The sequence below is a fragment of the Balaenoptera musculus genome, chromosome 10 (genome assembly GCF_009873245.2).
Source record: "Balaenoptera musculus isolate JJ_BM4_2016_0621 chromosome 10, mBalMus1.pri.v3, whole genome shotgun sequence".
In the NCBI taxonomy this organism is placed as follows: Eukaryota; Metazoa; Chordata; class Mammalia; order Artiodactyla; family Balaenopteridae; genus Balaenoptera; species Balaenoptera musculus.
The window spans coordinates 27,402,039-27,421,418 of NC_045794.1; the positions used below are offsets into that span (position 1 = coordinate 27,402,039).

General features: G+C 37.4%; 1 protein-coding gene across 4 annotated transcripts in view; it reads left to right on the forward strand.

Annotated features, from left to right (window-relative positions):
• FGD4 (FYVE, RhoGEF and PH domain containing 4) overlaps positions 1 to 19,380 on the forward strand; it is a 211,256-nt gene that overhangs the window by 33,723 nt on the left and 158,153 nt on the right. Inside the window, exon 1 of one of the 4 annotated variants that reach the window (XM_036865386.1) lies at positions 18,646 to 18,697. The exons of the other annotated variants lie outside the window; for them this stretch is intronic. The gene's annotated coding sequence lies outside the window, so the exon portion shown is untranslated. Of the gene's footprint in view, positions 1 to 18,645; positions 18,698 to 19,380 lie in introns of those variants that run through there. 4 annotated transcript variants of the gene reach the window in all.

Consider the following 19,380-nt stretch of genomic DNA (forward strand, 5'->3'; position numbering starts at 1 on the left):
AGGTTCGATCCCTGGTCCCTGGTCAGGGAACTAGATCCCACATGCCATGTGACACAGCCAAAAAAAAAAAAATCAACTTCCGGTAGCCCTTGGGAATTCCCTGGCAGTCCAGTGGTTAGGACTCCATGCTTCCAATGCAGGGAGCGCAGGTTCGATCCCTGGTCAGGGAACTAAGATTCTGCATGCTCCGCAGCGCCCCCCGACCCCAGCAAAAAAAAAACTGTCCTCATTTTGGAACTACTCTATCCAGTGCCACAAGCATACATCACAAATACGCCATAGTGTGTATAGATTGTGGAGGGAAATTTCTAACATCTAATCGCTAGGGTCTTTTGCAAGAAAAGACAGTCTTACTTGGTCTGTCAAATTAATATGGAATAATATGCACTGGTACAGTATTCACTGAGCTTCAAGATGTCTTCAGTGGACCCAGCACTCAAGGGTTGAGTTTTGTGGGTATGTGTTTATGTATGAGTGTGCTGGGCTATTTCATTAAAAATAATCAGCTTATTAGGCACTATTAAAAGTATTATATCGTTATTTGCACCCAGAACAGCATGTAGCATATACAAATAGAATGCAAATTTCAGTGGAAACCAGAGTCCTAGGGCTGAAAGGGACCTTGGAGAGCGTCCTGTGCTTCCTTCCTCTAGCTCTGTTCCCAGGAGCTGGAGTCAGGAGTTCTGCAATTGAAATTAAATAACTAAATGATTAATAATTAAATTAAATAATGACAGGATTGCTTTCCTTTCTGTTAATTAGATAATTAATAGAATTTCTTCATTTACATTTTTTTCACTCAATTTTTTTTTTTTTTTTAATCATTTCCTGCCGTTTTTATCAGTCTGCTTGGGAGCACTAACTGAATTCAAGGTGAAATTTGTACTTGCACAAATGAATACAAATTAATGGGAAAATTAATTTGTATTCAAACAGCTTATTTTTTGTGACCTTGTTTGCTGTGGCTGTAATTTTTAAAATTTCTAATAGGTATAATTATATTTTCTGCTAATAAGTCCCTTGTGTGTGATAAAACTGAACTTAGCTGGTAAATCAATATTTTACAAGAACATGTTCTGCAAAGAGCATCATGAATTTCAAGTACTCCATTACCCAATAATTAACTACAACTAGTGATCTGGTCCAGTGTTCTTACTTACCAATGAGGCCCAGAGAGATTTAATGACTCGATTTAAGGTGACCCAAAAAATCAATGGCGCTATCATACCGCTTCGAACTTTATATTCATTGTTCTAGATTTAACAGCAGTACTTCACAGACAGTATAACTGAATTTGGAGGGAGCTTTTTTGTTTGAGAAGCATTTACTTATTCTTCACTAATGTAATTTTCATCTTTACAATGAAACAGGCTCATAGAATTTAAGGGATTTGCTTAAGTTTGCTAAAGTTTCTCTGCTAGTTAAAGAAGTCAGGTCTTGTACTGAAATTGCTGGTCCTTTCTTCATATAATTGGCTAGAAATTATCAACAGGAGTGATGATACTTTCAGAAATCTCTTGAGTCACCGACTTATTAAAATTAAAAATTTTCAAGGATTTAGACAGCAGGAAGAGCTGGGCCAGCAGATGGTTATTTGAAAGAGGTTATCAGTTTGGTTGGTAAATTGTGGTTATTTGAGAATGTTTGACTATTGCTATTATAAGGATCATAAAAAATATTTTTAAGGCACTTAAAGACACTTCTACATTTGGATTTATCTCCTTCAACAAAAATAAAGGTTTGAAAATGGAAGCATATGCATTTAAAAATCAAAGTATTTTCAAGAAAAAAGATATTTGTTTTGAAATAAATTACACTATCTTAGATCAATATGAGAAATGAAAACATTGTGCAGCTTACTTAAAGTGTCATATTTATTCACAAAATATTTTCCTGCTATAATTTTTCTGTTCTTTGAATTCTCAATTTGATATTTAAAAGAAAGAGTTCTTATTTTAAAGCAGCTCCAATGGTTAAAAACTAGATTATCAGTTTCATAGTGTCTAAAAATGGATGGTCAGATAGTTGCTGGGACTCATAAAGACCTAAGGATGGGTGCAAGGCTGGTGGAGTGTTTTCAGTGTGTGAAAATCCACTGAGCATTATATGAGCACTTTTCTCTGTGTATATTATACTTTCATTGAAGGTTGGAAACGTAAAACCCCTGAGGAGCAAGTATATTTCTTGAATGGTTAATCTTATCTTTAAAAATTTGATAATTGTCATTAAGTGGAGTTATTATTTTGCAGGTTTCCCCTAACTAACATTTGAAGATTTCCCTTGTACAAAACTTGTTTTGAAGATGTCATTATGAAATAGCAGTAGGTGTTATAACAGCATGACAGAGTGATACAGGAGCTTCTGGGAAGAAGAGACCACATCTTTCCAGGGCAGTTTATGAAGTAAAAATTTACATTTTTGAAGGATTAGTAAGAGGTTATCATACAAGGAATAAGGTAGGTAAGTATACTATGGGTGAAGGAATAGCACCTACATGATACAAGGAGCAAATGTCTCTGCAGCTGAGGCGGCAGAGGATGGTTCCTTTTTGGATTGGGTTCGAGCAGCCGAATAACAAAACTGAAGCTGAGATTGATGCAGCACAAGCTTTGTTCAGTGACCAAAGAACAGAGAAGCGGGAACTGTTCACAGATCAACCTACGAGACGAGAGGGATTTAATTTTAAAGAGTAAAGACAAAGGGAAGTGGAGTGAGGCTAATGATGGGGAGACATTATGCTTTAGTCTACCAGGGGTAAGGGGCAGGGCTTTTTGAGGGAGTAGAGTGCCACCCCCTTTTTACCTTTTTTTGGTCCTTAATGGCCTGTCATGGCTGCCGGTAGTAAAATCAGCATATAAGGAGACTTGGGGTCTGTTGCATGTCAGGTTTCTTACTTTCTTGGTTCCAGATGGCTCTGTCTGTTTTTTTGTTTGTAGCTTCCTTTTTTTTCTTTTTTTTTTTGAATCTCTGGATCCTTTGACTTAAAGATTTGTGTTAACTCCTGCTAAAGGTGGGTGTTGGCAGGTTTTGAGCAAAGACCTGGCACAGCTCTGGCAACACCAAGAAGCGTTCCTGACCCCAGACTTCCACAGTACGTACTTGGTATAAATCTCCATCAGAGTACTTTTCACATTATGCTGTAATTTTATTTACTTGATTGTCGTGTTGGGAGACTGGGGCCTTCAAGGGCAACGACTAGTCTTATCTTCCCCAGTGCTTGGTATATAGTAGGTAGCCAATAAATGCTAGCTGAATGAAGGAAGGTGTGTGAGACCATGTTTGGGAAAAACATCTAACCTTTTGGTGGGACTCCAAAATAAGGCATAGTGTGAGCACTGATAAGAGATGAAGCTGTATGTACATGAGTTAGGAGCTAGACTTTTTATGCCATGCTAAACAGTAGTGCCATTGAGGATTTCTGAGAGGGAGTGGGTAATGATCAGATTTATAATTTAGAAAGGAACAGTTGTAAGCAGTGTAGAAGATAGACTGGAGGAGGGGAGAGGCTGACATTGGTCAGGAGGCTGTTTTAAGATTTGAAGGCCAAGTGGGGTGTAGGATGTATATACACAAGGTATGTAAGACAATCCAGGTGTTGGGAGAAAATATTAGAACTTCTGTTTATTGTTTAAAAAATAAGCCTTACTAACATCTATTATACATGTTGAAAATCATAATTTTATATGTTGATGGTGACTTCCTAGTCTGAATGTCACAGTGCCACATGTCACATCCCATATGGTAGGGAAGGCTTCCTGAAAGGATAATGGCAATTCCATGACTCAGAGGGATGGCAGGCCTTTTTTGCCCTTTCTTTTTAGCATTTTGCTAAACATTGTAGTTTATATGTGCTTGGTTTAGTGGATTTACAGGATTACAGGATATATTGTTTAGCTTTAACTAAACTCTCATAAAATGATACATGATATCAAATTCAAAGGCTCTCTTAAAGAAACCACATTTTGAAGATAAGCCTAAGAATACAAGACACATGAACAGTAAGTAAACAGTACAGCTTATACTTCTGGTAACTCTGAGTCATATTATGATGTAAAAACAATCAGACTGTCTAACCAAATAGGACAAGAAGGTGACCCAAAAAAAAAAAAAAATCAGAATTACCACGAAGATTCTTTGAAGTCTGAATTTACATCTACTTTTGTTAAGTATGAATTTTGGCTTAAGTTTTATCATGCCTTGAGATAGTATTAACTAATACTATGAGGCTAATATTTAAAACTGCTTTTCATGTTGTCTCTGAATCATCTTGTTAAAAGTTCTATTTTTGTGTATTTTGTAATAGCACAATAGTACATGGTACAGAATTTATAAATGTACATTCCTGGGGTGCAGAGTCAAAAGTTTTAATAGGTTGTATGATGAAAAAAATTTGAGATGACTGGCGTAGAGAAAGATGCTGAAAAACTAAGGTAAAGAGGTCATGTAAGGATCTATTTAGATTCCACTAGGTATTAATAGACTATGTAGTTTCTTTTGCATATATCATGTGATATAATGATAATGGTTTTCCTGTGAAGTAGATATTGCCATTTTATAGATGGCAAAACTGAGGCTCAGAGAAGTTCAATACCTTGCCCAAGATCACAATTACTGTGTTTCAGATTCAGTATTTCAGCCTAGGTCTCTTACTTTAAAACCCTTGCTCCAAAACAGGCTGTACCAATTAGCATAAAGTTTAAGTTAAATCATGTATAAGTCAGAATGACTTCTCAAACCTCAATATGTGAAAAATTATTCTATCAGAATATAATCTATAAAAATATCAAATTACTATGTCATACACCTGAAACTAATATAATATTTTAACTATACTTCAATAAAAAAATAACTAAAAAAAAACCCCACACTCTTTCTACATATTGTTTCTATTGAATAACTGGGCATTTGAAAATGCTATTAGCTGAGATAAAGAATATAAGTAACTCATTTTCTCCAGTAGATTACTAGTGAATTTTTAATGAAGTTATATGTATAGTAACCCTACCTATCATATTACCCTACCTATTAGATGAGACATCTAATCCATACGTGATGTGTGTTGTTTCTGTGTCTGGGGGTCCATAACTTACTCATCATGTTCAGAGTTAATACTGATTCTTCTAAGTTTGTGTTTGATAATAAAATATTCAGTTAGGAAAAAATATTTTACTCTTGGGAAATTATCATATTTTGAATCAGGATCATGTGGGAAAAACTATAACTATTCAAGCAATTAAAACTTGTATAAATACAAATTTACTGATTTTTTTTTTTTTTGCCCTTTTCAGGTAAAGATTTTCATGGCCACTTATGATTCATGTATCTCCAGGCTTGTAACAAAAACTTTCAAAAGATTTTCTTTCTTCAGTCTTAGAAGCTAACAGAAAAATGCCACAATGCATAAGAGGCTTTTACCTGTTGAGTTTAATAGTAATAATTCAATTTATTCATCTGTGTCTCTGATTCTTCTGATGTCTTTTTGCCAGGTAGTTTATTTATCTGCTGTAAATTTATACAACTAGCAGAGTGGAATTTGAATCCACATATTTGCACAGAGCACTGAGAGATGCTATAAAGGAAGCAGACACCTTCCTGGGGCAATTTCAAGAATGTTGTGCATTTAAAATGGAAGTATCTGTTTCTCTTGTTTCCAGTTTTTGCCCTTTGCCCTGTGACTGTTATCCTTCCTTTTGGGCTTTTTAAAGGTTTTCACTGTGACTTTTTTAGTTATGGATTTGGTTTGGTTTCTGCATTATATCAGGTGGTTAATAACAAGTAAACACTACATATTTGTCATAGGAAAATTGGTAGAGAAGTTACTTTTCCATTTCCAATGTGGCAGCTTTAAAAGCCTTCACAGCTTGTTCCATGGTTGGCCTTTTCTGGTGAGTATCAAATACAGTGTGCATGCAAAACTTTTAAGTGCTCAGTAGTTAATTGCTATTATTACATTGTTTTCTCCTGGATTTGACTCTCTCCCTTTTCTGGTTCAAGGCCATTAATTTTTACTATTTGCTTATACATTCTCTCCAGGGTTTGCTTACCTTTTAAATCAATGCTATTGGACTCCTACCATGCACTAACATTTGCCTTCTTTTTGATCTTTGAGGAAGCCACTATGTACTTTTATTTTAAATGAAACTTAATTCCAAATATTTCTAAAAATAGACAAAAGGCTGGAGGCAGTTTATCAGTGCAAAATTGCTTGGGACTCTCCAACCCCCACCCCTTCCCCATTGTTTTAAGTAGAAGCAGGGCGATAGTTAGGGAGAGAATGCAGTCAACACTTGCCTGGCACAGTGCTTTGCTGTTTAGTAAAAATAGAATGTATTAATCCCCATTTTACACTGGTGAAAGCTAAGCTTCAGAGAATATAAATAACAGGCTTTTCAAGGTTGTACCCCTAGTAACTGACAAAGAGGGGATTGATCTCTGACTCTGGTACCATTGCTGTACTTTTTCTTGAAAAAGATAACCTATATACAATATAAAAAAGCCTTAGCTTGGTGTCTGTCACATATTAGATTCTTTTTTTTTTTTTTTTAATGTAGTTGGCTTTTTAAATTGAAATATAGTTGATATAGATTCTTAATAATAGTAGATTCCTTTTTCCTCTATTTCTCTTTTTCTGAACTTTTCTGCCTCTCAGTGAAGCAGTTAATTTAAAAAGATGCAAAGGGGATAGCTGCTGTGTTTCCTTTCCTCCTTTAGGAGAAGGGGCAACTTGAGGAAATGAAATGTCCTACATAACCCTATGCTGCTTTATCCGTTTTTGGCTAACCATGAGGGGACCGCTCACAGAGACCTTTTCTATTTTGAGTGTTAAGTGGGAGCCAACTGAGAGCTGTAGAAAGCTAGAGCCAATTTGACACCTTAGTAACAAGGGTTCTGTTAGAAGTTTGTTTGAAGAATTTTTTTCTTAGTAAGCAAACATTTCTAGATCTTAGCTTTTAAGGCAAGGAGACCATATGTGCGTGGGTTTATCTCTGGGCTTTCTATCCTGTTCCATTGATCTATATTTCTCTTTTTGTGCCAGTACCAAACTGTCTTGATTACTGTAGCTTTGTAATATAGTCTGAAGTCAGGGAGCCTGATTCCTACAGCTCCATTTTTCGTTCTCAAGATTGCTTTGGCTGTTCGGGGTCTTTTGTGTCTCCATACAAATTGTGAAATTTTTTGTTCTAGTTCTGTGAAAAATGCCAGTGGTAGTTTGATAGGGATTGCATTGAATCTGTAGATTGCTTTGGGTAGTAGAGTCATTTTCACAATGTTGATTCTTCCAATCCAAGAACATGGTATATCTCTCCATCTATTTGTATCATCTTTAATTTCTTTCATCAGTGTCCTATAATTTTCTGTATACAGGTCTTTTGTCTCCTTAGGTAGGTTTATTCCTAGATATTTTATTCTTTTTGTTGCAGTAGTAAACGGGAGTATTTTCTTAATTTCACTTTCAGATTTTTCATCATTAGTATATAGGAATGCAAGAGATTTCTGTGCATTAATTTTGTATCCTGCTACTTTACCAAATTCATTGATTAGCTCTAGTAGTTTTCTGGTGGCAGTTTTAGGATTCTCTGTGTATAGTATCATGTCATCTGCAAACAGTGACAGCTTTACTTCTTCTTTTCCAATTTGGATTCCTTTTATTTCTTTGTCTTCTCTGATTGCTGTGGCTAACACTTCCAAAACTATGTTGAATAATAGTGGTGAGAGTGGGCAACCTTGTCTTGTTCCTGATCTTAGTGGAAATGGTTTCAGTTTTTCACCATTGAGGACAATGTTGGTTGTGGGTTTGTCATATATGGCCTTTATTATGTTGAGGAAAGTTCCCTCTATGCCTACTTTCTGCAGGGCTTTTATCATAAATGGGTGTTGAATTTTGTCAAAAGCTTTCTCTGCATCTATTGAAATGATCATATGGTTTTTCTCCTTCAATTTGTTAATATGATGTATCACGTTGATTGATTTGCTTATATTGAAGAATCCTTGCATTCCTGGAATAAACCCCACTTGATCATGGTGTATAATCCTTTTAATGTACTGTTGGATTCTGTTTGCTAGTATTTTGTTGAGGATATTTGCATCTGTGTTCATCAGTGATATTGGCCTGTAGTTTTCTTTCTTTGTGACATCTTTGTCTGGTTTTGGTATCAGGGTGATGGTGGCCTCGTAGAATGAGTTGGGGAGTGTTCCTCCCTCTGCAATATTTTGGAAGAGATTGAGAAGGATAGGTGTTAGCTCTTCTCTAAATGTTTGATAGAATTCGCCTGTGAAGCCATCTGGTCCTGGGCTTTTGTTTGTTGAAAGATTTTTAATCACAGTTTCAATTTCAGTGCTTGTGATTGGTCTGTTCATATTTTCTATTTCTTCCTGGTTCAGTCTCGGCAGGTTGTGCATTTCTAAGAATCTGTCCATTTCTTCCAGGTTGTCCATTTTATTGGCATAGAGTTGCTTGTAGTAATCTCTCATGATCGTTTGTATTTCTGCAGTGTCAGTGGTTACTTCTCCTTTTTCATTTCTAATTCTATTGATTTGAGTCTTCTCCCTTTTTCTCTTGATGAGTCTGGCTAATGGTTTATCAATTTTGTTTATCTTCTCAAAGAACCAGCTTTTAGTTTCATTGATTTTTGCTATTGTTTCCTTCATTTCTTTTTCATTTATTTCTGATCTGATCTTTATGATTTCTTTCCTTCTGCTAGCTTTGGAGTTTTTTGCTCTTCTTTCTCTAATTGCTTTAGGTGCAAGGTTAGGTTGTTTATTCGAGATGTTTCCTGTTTCTTGATGTAGGCTTGTATTGCTATAAACTTCCCTCTTAGAACTGCTTTTGCTGCATCCCATAGGTTTTGGGTCGTCGTGTTTTCATTGTCATTTGTCTCTAGGTATTTTTTTATTTCCTCTTTGATTTTGTCAGTGATCTCTTGGTTATTTAGTAACGTATTGTTTAGCCTCCATGTGTTTGTCTTTTTTACGTTTTTTTCCCTGTAATTCATTTCTAATCTCATAGCGTTGTGGTCAGAAAAGATGCTTGATATGATTTCAATTTTCTTAAATTTACTGAGACTTGATTTGTGACCCAAGATGTGATCTATCCTGGAGAATGTTCCGTGCGCACTTGAGAAGAACGTGTAATCTGCTGTTTTTGGATGGAATGTCCTATATATATCAATTAAATCTATCTGGTCTATTGTGTCATTTAAAGCTTCTGTTTCCTTATTTATCTTCATTTTGGATGATCTGTCCATTGGTGTAAGTGAGGTGTTAAAGTCCCCCACTATTATCGTGTTACTGTCGATTTCCTCTTTTATAGCTGTTAGCAGTTGCCTTATGTATTGAGGTGCTCCTATGTTGGGTGCGTATATATTTATAATTGTTATATCTTCTTCTTGGATTGATCCCTTGATCATTATGTAGTGTCCTTCCTTGTCTCTTGTAACATTCTTTATTTTAAAGTCTATTTTATCTGATATGAGTATAGGTACTCCAGCTTTCTTTTGATTTCCATTTGCATGGAATATCTTTTTCCATCCCCTCACTTTCAGTCTGTATGTGTCCCTAGGTCTAAAGTGAGTCTCTTGTAGACAGCATATATATGGGTCTTGTTTTCGTATCCATTCAGCCAGTCTATGTCTTTTGGTTGGGGCATTTAATCCATTCACGTTTAAGGTAATTATCGATATGTATGTTCCTATGACCATTTTCTTAATTGTTTTGGGTTTGTTTTTGTAGGTCCTTTTCTTCTCTTGTGTTTCCCACTTAGAGAAGTTCCTTTAGCATTTGTTGTAGAGCTGGTTTGGTGGTGTTGAATTCTCTTAGCTTTTGCTTGTCTGTAAAGCTTTTGATTTCTCCATCGAATCTGAATGAGATCCTTGCCAGATAGAGTAATCTTGGTTGTAGGTTCTTCCCTTTCATCACTTTAAGTATATCATGCCACTCCCTTCTGGCTTGTAGAGTTTCTGCTGAGAAATCAGCTGTTAACTTTATGGGAGTTCCCTTGTATGTTATTTGTCGTTTTTCCCTTGCTGCTTTCAATAATTTTTCTTTGTCTTTAATTTTTGCCAGTTTGATTACTATGTATCTCGGCATGTTTCTCCTTGGGTTTATCCTGCCTGGGACTCTCTGTGCTTCCTGGACTTGGGTGGCTATTTCCTTTCCCATGTTAAGAAAGTTTTCAACTATAATCTCTTCAAATATTTTCTCTGGTCCTTTCTCTCTCTCTTCTCCTTCTGGGATCCTTATAATGTGAATGTTGTTGTGTTTAATGTTGTCCCAGAGGTCTCTTAGGCTGTCTTCATTTCTTTTCATTCTTTTTTCTGTATTCTGTTCTGCAACTTTGAATTCCACCATTTTGTCTTCCAGGTCACTTATCCGTTCTTCTGCCTCAGTTATTCTGCTATTGATTCCTTCTAGTGTAGTTTTCATTTCAGTTATTGTATTGTTCATCTCTATTTGTTTGTTCTTTAATTCTTCTACGTCTTTGTTAAGCATTTCTTGCATCTTCTTGATCTTTGCCTCCATTCTTTTTCCGAGGTCCTGGATCATCTTCACTATCATTATTCTGAATTCTTTTTCTGTAAGGTTGCGTATCTCCACTTCATTTCGTTGTTTTTCTGGGGTTTTATCTTGTTCCTTCATCTGGTACATAGCCCTCTGCCATTTCATCTTGTCTATCTTTCTGTGAATGTGGTTTTTGTTCCACAGGCTGCAGGATTGTAGTTCTTCTTGCTCTGCTCTCTGCCCTCTGGTGGATGAGGCTATCTAACAATGAAGTTTCTCTTAATGAAGACAACCTTTGGAAGGTGGAGGCATCTGAAGGCTAGACTCCAGCAGGGACAGTGGGGCTTCCAGGTTTGTGGCTCCTGCCTGGTGACTGAGGAAGGAATTTGTTGGCTCAGGGAATGACCCAAACCCTTCTTCCTCTTGAGCACCAGGAGTCAACATTTGCTATAGTCGTGTGAATCCTGCTGCCACTAGGTGGCAAGATAGAGGCAAAAATTCTAGGTAGATTTATAAGATTAGGAAGCCTCGTTAGCCATACTTCAGGCTTGGGAGGTAGAGTGTGGCCAGTCAGGGTGCCACAGGGAAAGAACTTGTGCCCTAGAGTTTATTTCTGTACAACTAATTTTAATTCTATCCCTGGAAATGAAGTTTCTGGTGATGGAATTTAGAGTTTAGAATGTGTCATCTTAAAAGCATGAATCATGGGACTTCCCTGGTAGTCCAGTGGTTAAGAATCCACCTTCTAATGTGAGGGACATGGGTTCAATCCCTGGTTGGGGAACTAAGATCCTAGGTGCCATGGGGAAACTAAGCCTGCACACCACAACTACTGAGCCTGCGTGCCACAACGAAGATTCCACTTGCTGCAGCTAAGACCCGACACAGACAAATAATAAATTAGTTAATTAATTTTTAAAAAAGCATAAATCATAAAACCTTAGCTTTTAGAAACTTTGCAAAGCTCTACCATCAGGTTGGTAAGGCACTGTTATCCCTATTTTTTTTTAATTTAATTAATTTATTTTTAACATCTTTATTGGAGAATAATTGCTTTACAATGGTGTGTTAGTGTCTGCTTTATAACGAAGTGAATCAGCTATACATATACATATATCCCCATATCTCCTCCCTCTTGCGTCTCCCTCCCATCCTCCCTATCCGATACCCCTAGGTGGTCACAAAGCACTGAGCTGATCTCTCTGTGCCATGTGGCTGCTTCCCACTAGCTATTTTACATTTGGTAGTGTATATATGTCCATGCCACTCTCTCACTTTGTCCCAGCTTCCCCTTCCCTTCCTCGTGTCCTCAAGTCCATTCTCTATGTCTGCGTCTTTATTCCTGTCCTGCCCCTAGGTTCTTCAGAACCTTTTTTTTTTAGATTCCATATGTATGTGTTAGCATACAGTATTTGTTTTTCTTTTTCTGACTTACTTCACTCTGTATGACAGACTCTAGGTCCATCCACCTCACTACAAATAACTCCATTTCTTTTTATGGCTGAGTAATAGTCCATTGTATATATGTGCCACATCTTTATCCATTCATCTGTCGATGGACACTTAGGTTGCTTCCATGTTCTGTAGAGCTGCAATGATTGTGGTACACGAGTCTTTTTGAATTATGGTTTTCTCAGGGTATATGCCCAGTAGTGGGATTGCTGGGTTGTATGGTAGTTCTAGTTTAAGGTTTTTTTCTTTTTTAGTTTTTTAAGAGCCTCCATACTGTTCTCCATAGTGGCTGTATCAATTTACATCCCCACCAACAGTACAAGAGGGTTCTCTTTTCTCCACACCCTCTCCAGCATTTATTGTTTGTATATTTTTTAATGATGGCCATTTTGACTGGTGTGAGGTGATACCTCATTGTAGTTTTGATTTGCATTTCTCTAATTAATGATGTTGAGCATCTTTTCATGTGTTTTTTGGCAATCTGTGTATCTTCTTTGCAGAAATTTTGTTTCACGCGAGGACTACTTTGCAAAGACAGTAGGTTGGGGTCCCACACCTGTGCCAGACGTGGGCTCCACTGGGTGCTCAGCAGCCTGGGGTGGCTCTGGATGCGAGCCCACTCAGTGGACCTTTTGCGAGGCTCAGTGGTCCCTCTTCACTGGTCTTCTCAGGTCGTAGTCAGGTTTCTTCGACATACACCAACCGAAGTTGAAGTGCGTGTGTGTTATCCTTATTTTATAGATGCACAAATAGATGTCCATAGAAGTTGGTTTTTACAAGATCTCACAGCAAGTCACTGGCTGGTCTTGTTCTTTGAATTACAGTTCTATGCCAGTTAAGCTATTCTTTTAAGTGCAGTCTATTTATGGGAAAAAGTAGAGACTAGAAGACGTTCTGGATCCTACCTTCTGGTTTTCCATAGTCCTGAATATAGGCCCCGATACAACCCAAACCAGGCTGGTCAACAGGTGGTAATGACCAAACTTGCCAGTCCTGTGACTATAAGAAAACAACCTTCATTAGATTGTCACTTAAAATGCAAACCTATGAAGTCATAGCAGCCACCACATTGTGATGCTTACAGAATTGTGAAGATTGAAGGAGGAAGCTTATACGTGTGCCTGGCATATAACCAAGCATAATACCTGAAATTAATAAAATGTTTTTCCCTCTGTAGTTGCCTCTCCCCTCATGTTTGTCTCTTGTTTTTTTTTTTTTTTTAAAGAAATTCACGTTCTTTTATTTATTTATTTATTTATTTATGACTGTGTTGAGTCTTCGTTTCTGTGCGAGGGCTTTCTCTAGTTGCAGCAAGTGGGGACCACTCTTCATCGTGGTGCGCGGGCCTCTCACCATCGCGGCCTCTCTTGTTGCGGAGCACGGGCTCCAGACGCGCAGGCTCAGTAATTGTGGCTCACGGGCCCAGTTGCTCCGTGGCATGTGGGATCTTCCCAGACCAGGGCTCGAACCCGTGTCCCCTGCATTGGCAGGCAGATTCTCAACCACTGCACCACCAGGGAAGCCCCTGTCTCTTGTTTTGAAAATATATCAGTTATCTGGGCATATTAATGATTAGCTGGAACCAACATGCTGAAGTCAGGGGGAACACTTTCTTTTCAAGAGTCCAGCCTTTTAAATTGTCTTCCTTTTCTTTGTCACAGCAATGGACTTTGAAAAAAGTAGTGTTACTGTGGAAACTGAATACATAATGCTTTCCCACTTATTTTCAGAAGGAGAGCAGTCCATAACTATTCTTCTTAATAGTGGCTTTCAAACATTTTAACCACAACCCAGTACAACACTCTATGTGTCCATGTGCATGTGTATTTGTGTCTGAAATAAAACTTAATCCTTTCTGTGTGTTTATATACTCTGCTATTTTCTATCAGACCCACTAAGGAGATGTGATCACAGTTTAAAAAAATCTTCTGCCTTAGAGAAAGATAAGAAAACATTCGTTTTGGGCTTGTTTTTCTATCTTAACTAAAGACCTTTCAGGTTGGCAAATCCAGGGTCAAGTTCAAAATGAGAAGGTTATACCTCTTAGAACATGTAAGTTTGGATCCTAGACCTTGGTGCTTCCAATAGTACTTGAGGGGTATTGACATTTCCATTAGCTCACCTCACACTTAGTTGTGCCATAGCTATGATTAAAGGCAGTGAGAACAGAAAGAAAATGCAACGTAGGTACTGTGAATCACAGCCAACATATTTGCTAAAACTTTTACTCACCCTGTTTTTCTTTCATGGGTCAATTTTAACCTTACTTCTTTCAGTTCTTGGATCAGTGGGCTTGTGTTAACTCATATCACCTAACAAACCCACTTGAGACAGCTTGGGAAATTCAGGTGTGAATTGTTTTGTTTTTTTTTTTAAATTTTTTAATTGAAGTATAGTTGATTTACAATGTTGTGTTAATTTCTGCTATCCAGCAAAATCACTCAGTTATACACATATATACATTGTTTTTTATATTCTTTTCTATTATGGTTTATCCTAGGATATTGAATATAGTTCCCTGTGCTATAAGGTGTAAACTTGAATAAAACAGATTGCTGCCTCAGCTGCTGATGGACTAGGGCAGCAGTGTTGACTGGTGCGTTCTTGTTCATAACCTGGGGTGTGTGATCTCATTTGCTCCCCATAGCCCTGTGAGAGAAGAGGTGAAATCGTCTTCTTTATTCAAAACCACCACCACCACTGAAAAACAAACAAGCAAATAAAATCCAAGGATTCAAGAGGTTAGCTAGCTTGTTCAAAGTCACATAACTGTAGGGGAGAGTAAAGCTTCAACCAGCTCTGCCTTATTACTAAAAATCTTCATACCAAAACCCTTCATAATTAAAAATGTTAATGTCAGGAGTACCTTTGTTGTGTACTAAGTACTAATTAAAATACTAATTCTTTGGGAGACAAATTAGTTTAAAGAGTATAGCACAAGAAAGAATCATTCAACTATCATTGTTTAAAGGTAAATAACCATTCTTCTCAACTTTGTACTTCAGATATTTAAGATGCCTTTCATTTGGAGGAACGTTGATACTATCCCCATAAATACATTTTTTTTTCTCTGTGCAGCAAACCTGGAAACCTGTGGTAAATACCCATGTTTTATGGTTTGTCATCTTTCCTGTTTTTGTTTTGAAAAGCCTGTGAAGTAAGGGGGCATGTGGTGATGATATTGTTGGCAACACTAAGATCTGAAAAGATTGTGTGGGAATTTAAATAAGAACTCTGGTCTTCTGACCGCCTGCCCACTTCTTTGCAGAGGCATTAATCCATGTGGGCAGAGTAATTGAGTGTTTTGGGTAAAGACCCAAGGTTAAAAATGACAGAGGAAGAGGACCTCACATTGCATTTGTTACTTGGGTTTAGAATGTAGCCGTGTCAAGACTGTTTTGTCAGTGTTCAATAAAGTAATCCCATGAGGGAAAGGTTAAGTAAAGTTCTGCACTTACCAGCTATTTCACATAACCAATAACTGGTAGAAATATTCTTTAAGTTGTGATTTTCCTTTCTGCCCCAAGTTTCTTTTAAAGTTTTTGCTAAACACTTAAAATTTTGCATGTGACCCAGTGAAACATGCTATGTAAATAAACAGTGGATTAGCCTTGGTTTTTATGTGTGTGTGATCTCATCCAGCTGAAATTCATGATTCTACAAAAGATTAAAGAAAAAGGACAATTTTGAGGAGAGCATTAATATTATATACCCATTGAAAAGCTGATTAAATAATAATAATAAGAAGAATGGATAAAGTGTACTGAAGAGTTTCCTGTGTGCTAGGCAGTGTTCAAAGTATTTTACCCATTTTATGTCATGAAATCTTCTCAAAACTCCAGTGAAGGTAGTACCATTATTATTTCAGTTTTTATAGGTGAGGAAACCAAACCACTAATAGTTTAGCTTAATATTGAGGGTCACAGTTTGATAAGTAGTGGAGCAGGTATAATCTGACTTGAGATCCGGTGCTTTTAATAACTGTTGTATTGCCATCCTGTGTAACAGACATTAAGCTAAGAGTTAATAGAAAACGGGTCCTGATTGTAGTTTTACCATTAATTTACAGTCTGAACTTGTACAAGTCATTTCGTCTCTTTTTGCCTATGTCCTCACCTCTAAATTGTGTGATAATATCTGTTCTACCCACAACTCTACTTTGTGGAGGGATTAAAGCTGGAGAGGTACAGTGGCCATGGGGAAGGATACATTGTGAAACGAGAGGCAAAGACAAGGAGGTAAAGACAATAGAAAGTGAAAGAAAGTATATTTTTTAAAAGCTTATATGCAAAAATATTTCAAAATATTGGTTTGATGAAGGAAAAGTAAGTGTAAATACGTAAATTGTCAGGGTAGGCTGTAAGCACTACCTTCATGGGACAATGAGTGGGAGGAGCCAGAAGTAGAGCTCAAGAAGTAGAAGTAGCTCTGTCAGAGATCAGAGGACTGAGGTAAAGGGCTCCCCTGTGGTGCTGCTGCCTGCAGAGGGTGGGCCAGACTAGACAGCCTCAAGAGGATCCGGGAAGTTAGGATGAAGCGTAACCACAAGTGGTACATTTGTCTAGTTAAGCAAGTGACCCATGGTAAATGTTGGTGAAGCTCTGAGAACTGGATAGAGAAGTTCCATAACTATTTAGGTAGATATTTGATAATATTGAGGTGTTTTGAGGCAGGCATGAATAATTCAATCACTTATAAGGGAGAATAATGTGTGTGATGCCCCGAATCAGACGTCACTGTACTTCCTACACTGTCACCTTTACCTTTTTTACTCTCATTTCCACAATGACTTCAGCAGGTCATTGCTGAGACTTGTCTAGCTAATTATGTGATTTTTATGTTATATTTGTGTTTTTAAGCTTTGAGCAGAGTGTGAACTGCTTTCAGGACTCATTTCTCAGGAATCTAGTAATTAAGGAATAATAAGGTGTGTATCCATTCCAGGCATATTCATGCGTCCCTAAACAGTATGGTTTTCTGGAGAGCACCATGGTAGGGAGAAAGGTCAGGCATCCCCTAGTCAGGAGAAGCCACTTGTCCCTCATTGAGTGGCTCTTCCTGTGTAGTTATTAAACTGCAGGACCCTCTGTATTAGTCAGGAGTCTCTAGAAAGACAGAACTAATAGGTTGTGTGTATACACATATATATTATAAGGAATTGGCTCATGTGTTTATGGAGGCTGGCAAGTCCAAGTCTGCAGTGTCGGTTGGCAGGCTTGAGACCCAGAAGAGCTGGTGGTGCAGCTCCAGTCCAAAGGCCAACAGGTAGAGACCCAGGAGAGCCAGTGGTGCAGATGGAGTCCATAGGCAGTCTGCTGAAGAATTCTCTTTTGCTCAGGGAGGCCAGTCTTTTTGTTCTATTCAGGCTGTCAGCTGATTGGATGAGGCCCACCCACATTATGGAAGGCAGTCTGCTAACTCACAGTTCACTGGTTTAAATGTTTATGTTATCCAAAACACCCTCCAAGTTGATGCATAGTATTAATACCTCCCCCCACACCCCGCCATGGGACATGCTAAAGCAAGGCCTCCTTAGAGGATATTGGGAGCCCTCACCACCACTTGGGAGCCAGATGTTGAACCTATCCCATTCTCAGAACTTCTCTCAAATGCAAACAATTTTAACTAAACACACTAGGAAGAAATCTTATAACCTTTCTGAATCAAATTAATGGATAAGAAAGCACTTAAAAAATTGTGAAGCAGTTTACAAATGCACGGAATTTAGGGATGTGGTGAGTGAAGAGGGTGTGGGTAGAGTTTAGCATAATTGGGTGGATTGCCACCTGTCGTGAGGATTATAGGTTGGCAAGAGAACAATAAACCTTTCTTTTTGTGACTGGACTGCACATAATCATACCCAGTGCAGTGAGGCCTTCTTAGAACCTTCTCTTAGGTTTACAGGAAAATCCCATCTTCATTCTATGGGAGGATGGCTTGGGTGGGATCTGGGAATTCTTGTTCTGCTACCCAGCCATTGAATTCTCACCTACTGTCACTGCTGCTGGCTCTCCAGAGGACTCCTTGTCGTGCTATGTGACCCATGGGCTGAACAACTGAATAGATGAAAAATATAATTTGTTTACATAGCAGCTATCTTTTGAGCCATATTATCTCATATAAACCTTGGGAGAAAATAATAAAATGGACAGGGTGATTTTGTTGCTGTTCATACTGACAGATAGAGGAACCACAATTTTACTTTCTCTAGTCAGTATAGGGCAGCATTTTGCACATTGTTGCTTAATAAATATTTGGTTTGAAAGAAATCTTATTCTATTCCTGTATTCATCCTGTTTTCTCTTACCTCTGATTTTTCCACAGCTCACATTTGAGTCCTCACTATATGAAGAATGCTGTATTATTTTTTAGGAGAAACTAAGTAAATAGAATTAGATCTGCTCCTTCAGGAATTTTTAAATGAAACTAATCTATCTCAATATCACAGTGGAAATATTTAATACTAAATACTGTATACCTTAATACTTTTTAAAGTGGAATACTTTTTTTATAACTTAAATCTTTCATTTTATTTTAGAGAATAAGCCTTTCTTTAGTTTAACTTGCAGCAATGGTGGTGTTTCTATTTTTCCAGTGAACTCTTACAACAAAATGTTCATTAATTAAAAATAGCTGCCCAGTACAGGAAACAGCTCATATAGCAGCTTCTGACACTGTTCTAAAAACAGACCTGAGCTGCTTGTGTGCTGAATAAGAATGAGCACTGAAAACTTGTGAACAAATTCAGGTAAAAGCATGCTTTGTTTTAAGAAGGATCTGTGTGCCTTTACATTAATGTTTTTCTGATTATAAGAGTCATTTGTGCTTACTGTTAAAAGACAACAACAGCAACAAATGTTATAGTGGTATATTATGTAGAAAGTGGAATTCCCACCCAGATTGTGGTGTCTGTTTAGTCTGGTGGCTTCTAACAGATTCTTTTCTATGCATATACAACAGTATATACTTACTTTAAAAGTGGAATTATATGTTTTTTTCAACTTGGTTTTTCACTTATATTAGAAATTTTCCACATCAAATCTTTTAAAATCCTCTTCCTGTATTTTATTTATTATCTCTTTTAAGGCAGCATAGTATTTCACTTTATAGCTATACTACAATTTGTTTAAACCAGTTCCCTATTAATAGGCTTATGAGTTGATATTCTTTTAATTTGTTTTCTTTGAAAGTTATTGTTTTTAGGGCAGATGCACTTGTAATTGAACAAATTTACCAAATGTAATTTGTTGGTAGTGTAACATTGAGAGTTTACTATGTGCCTAGAACTCTTCTAAGCACTGTTCTGTGAAAATTAGAAGAATAATGCTACCATCTTATGAGGGATTTACTATTATTGTCCCTGTTCTCAAGATGCAGAAAGCCTCCAGGCTCCCTATATGCCATCATGGTCATCCATAGGATGGACTGAAA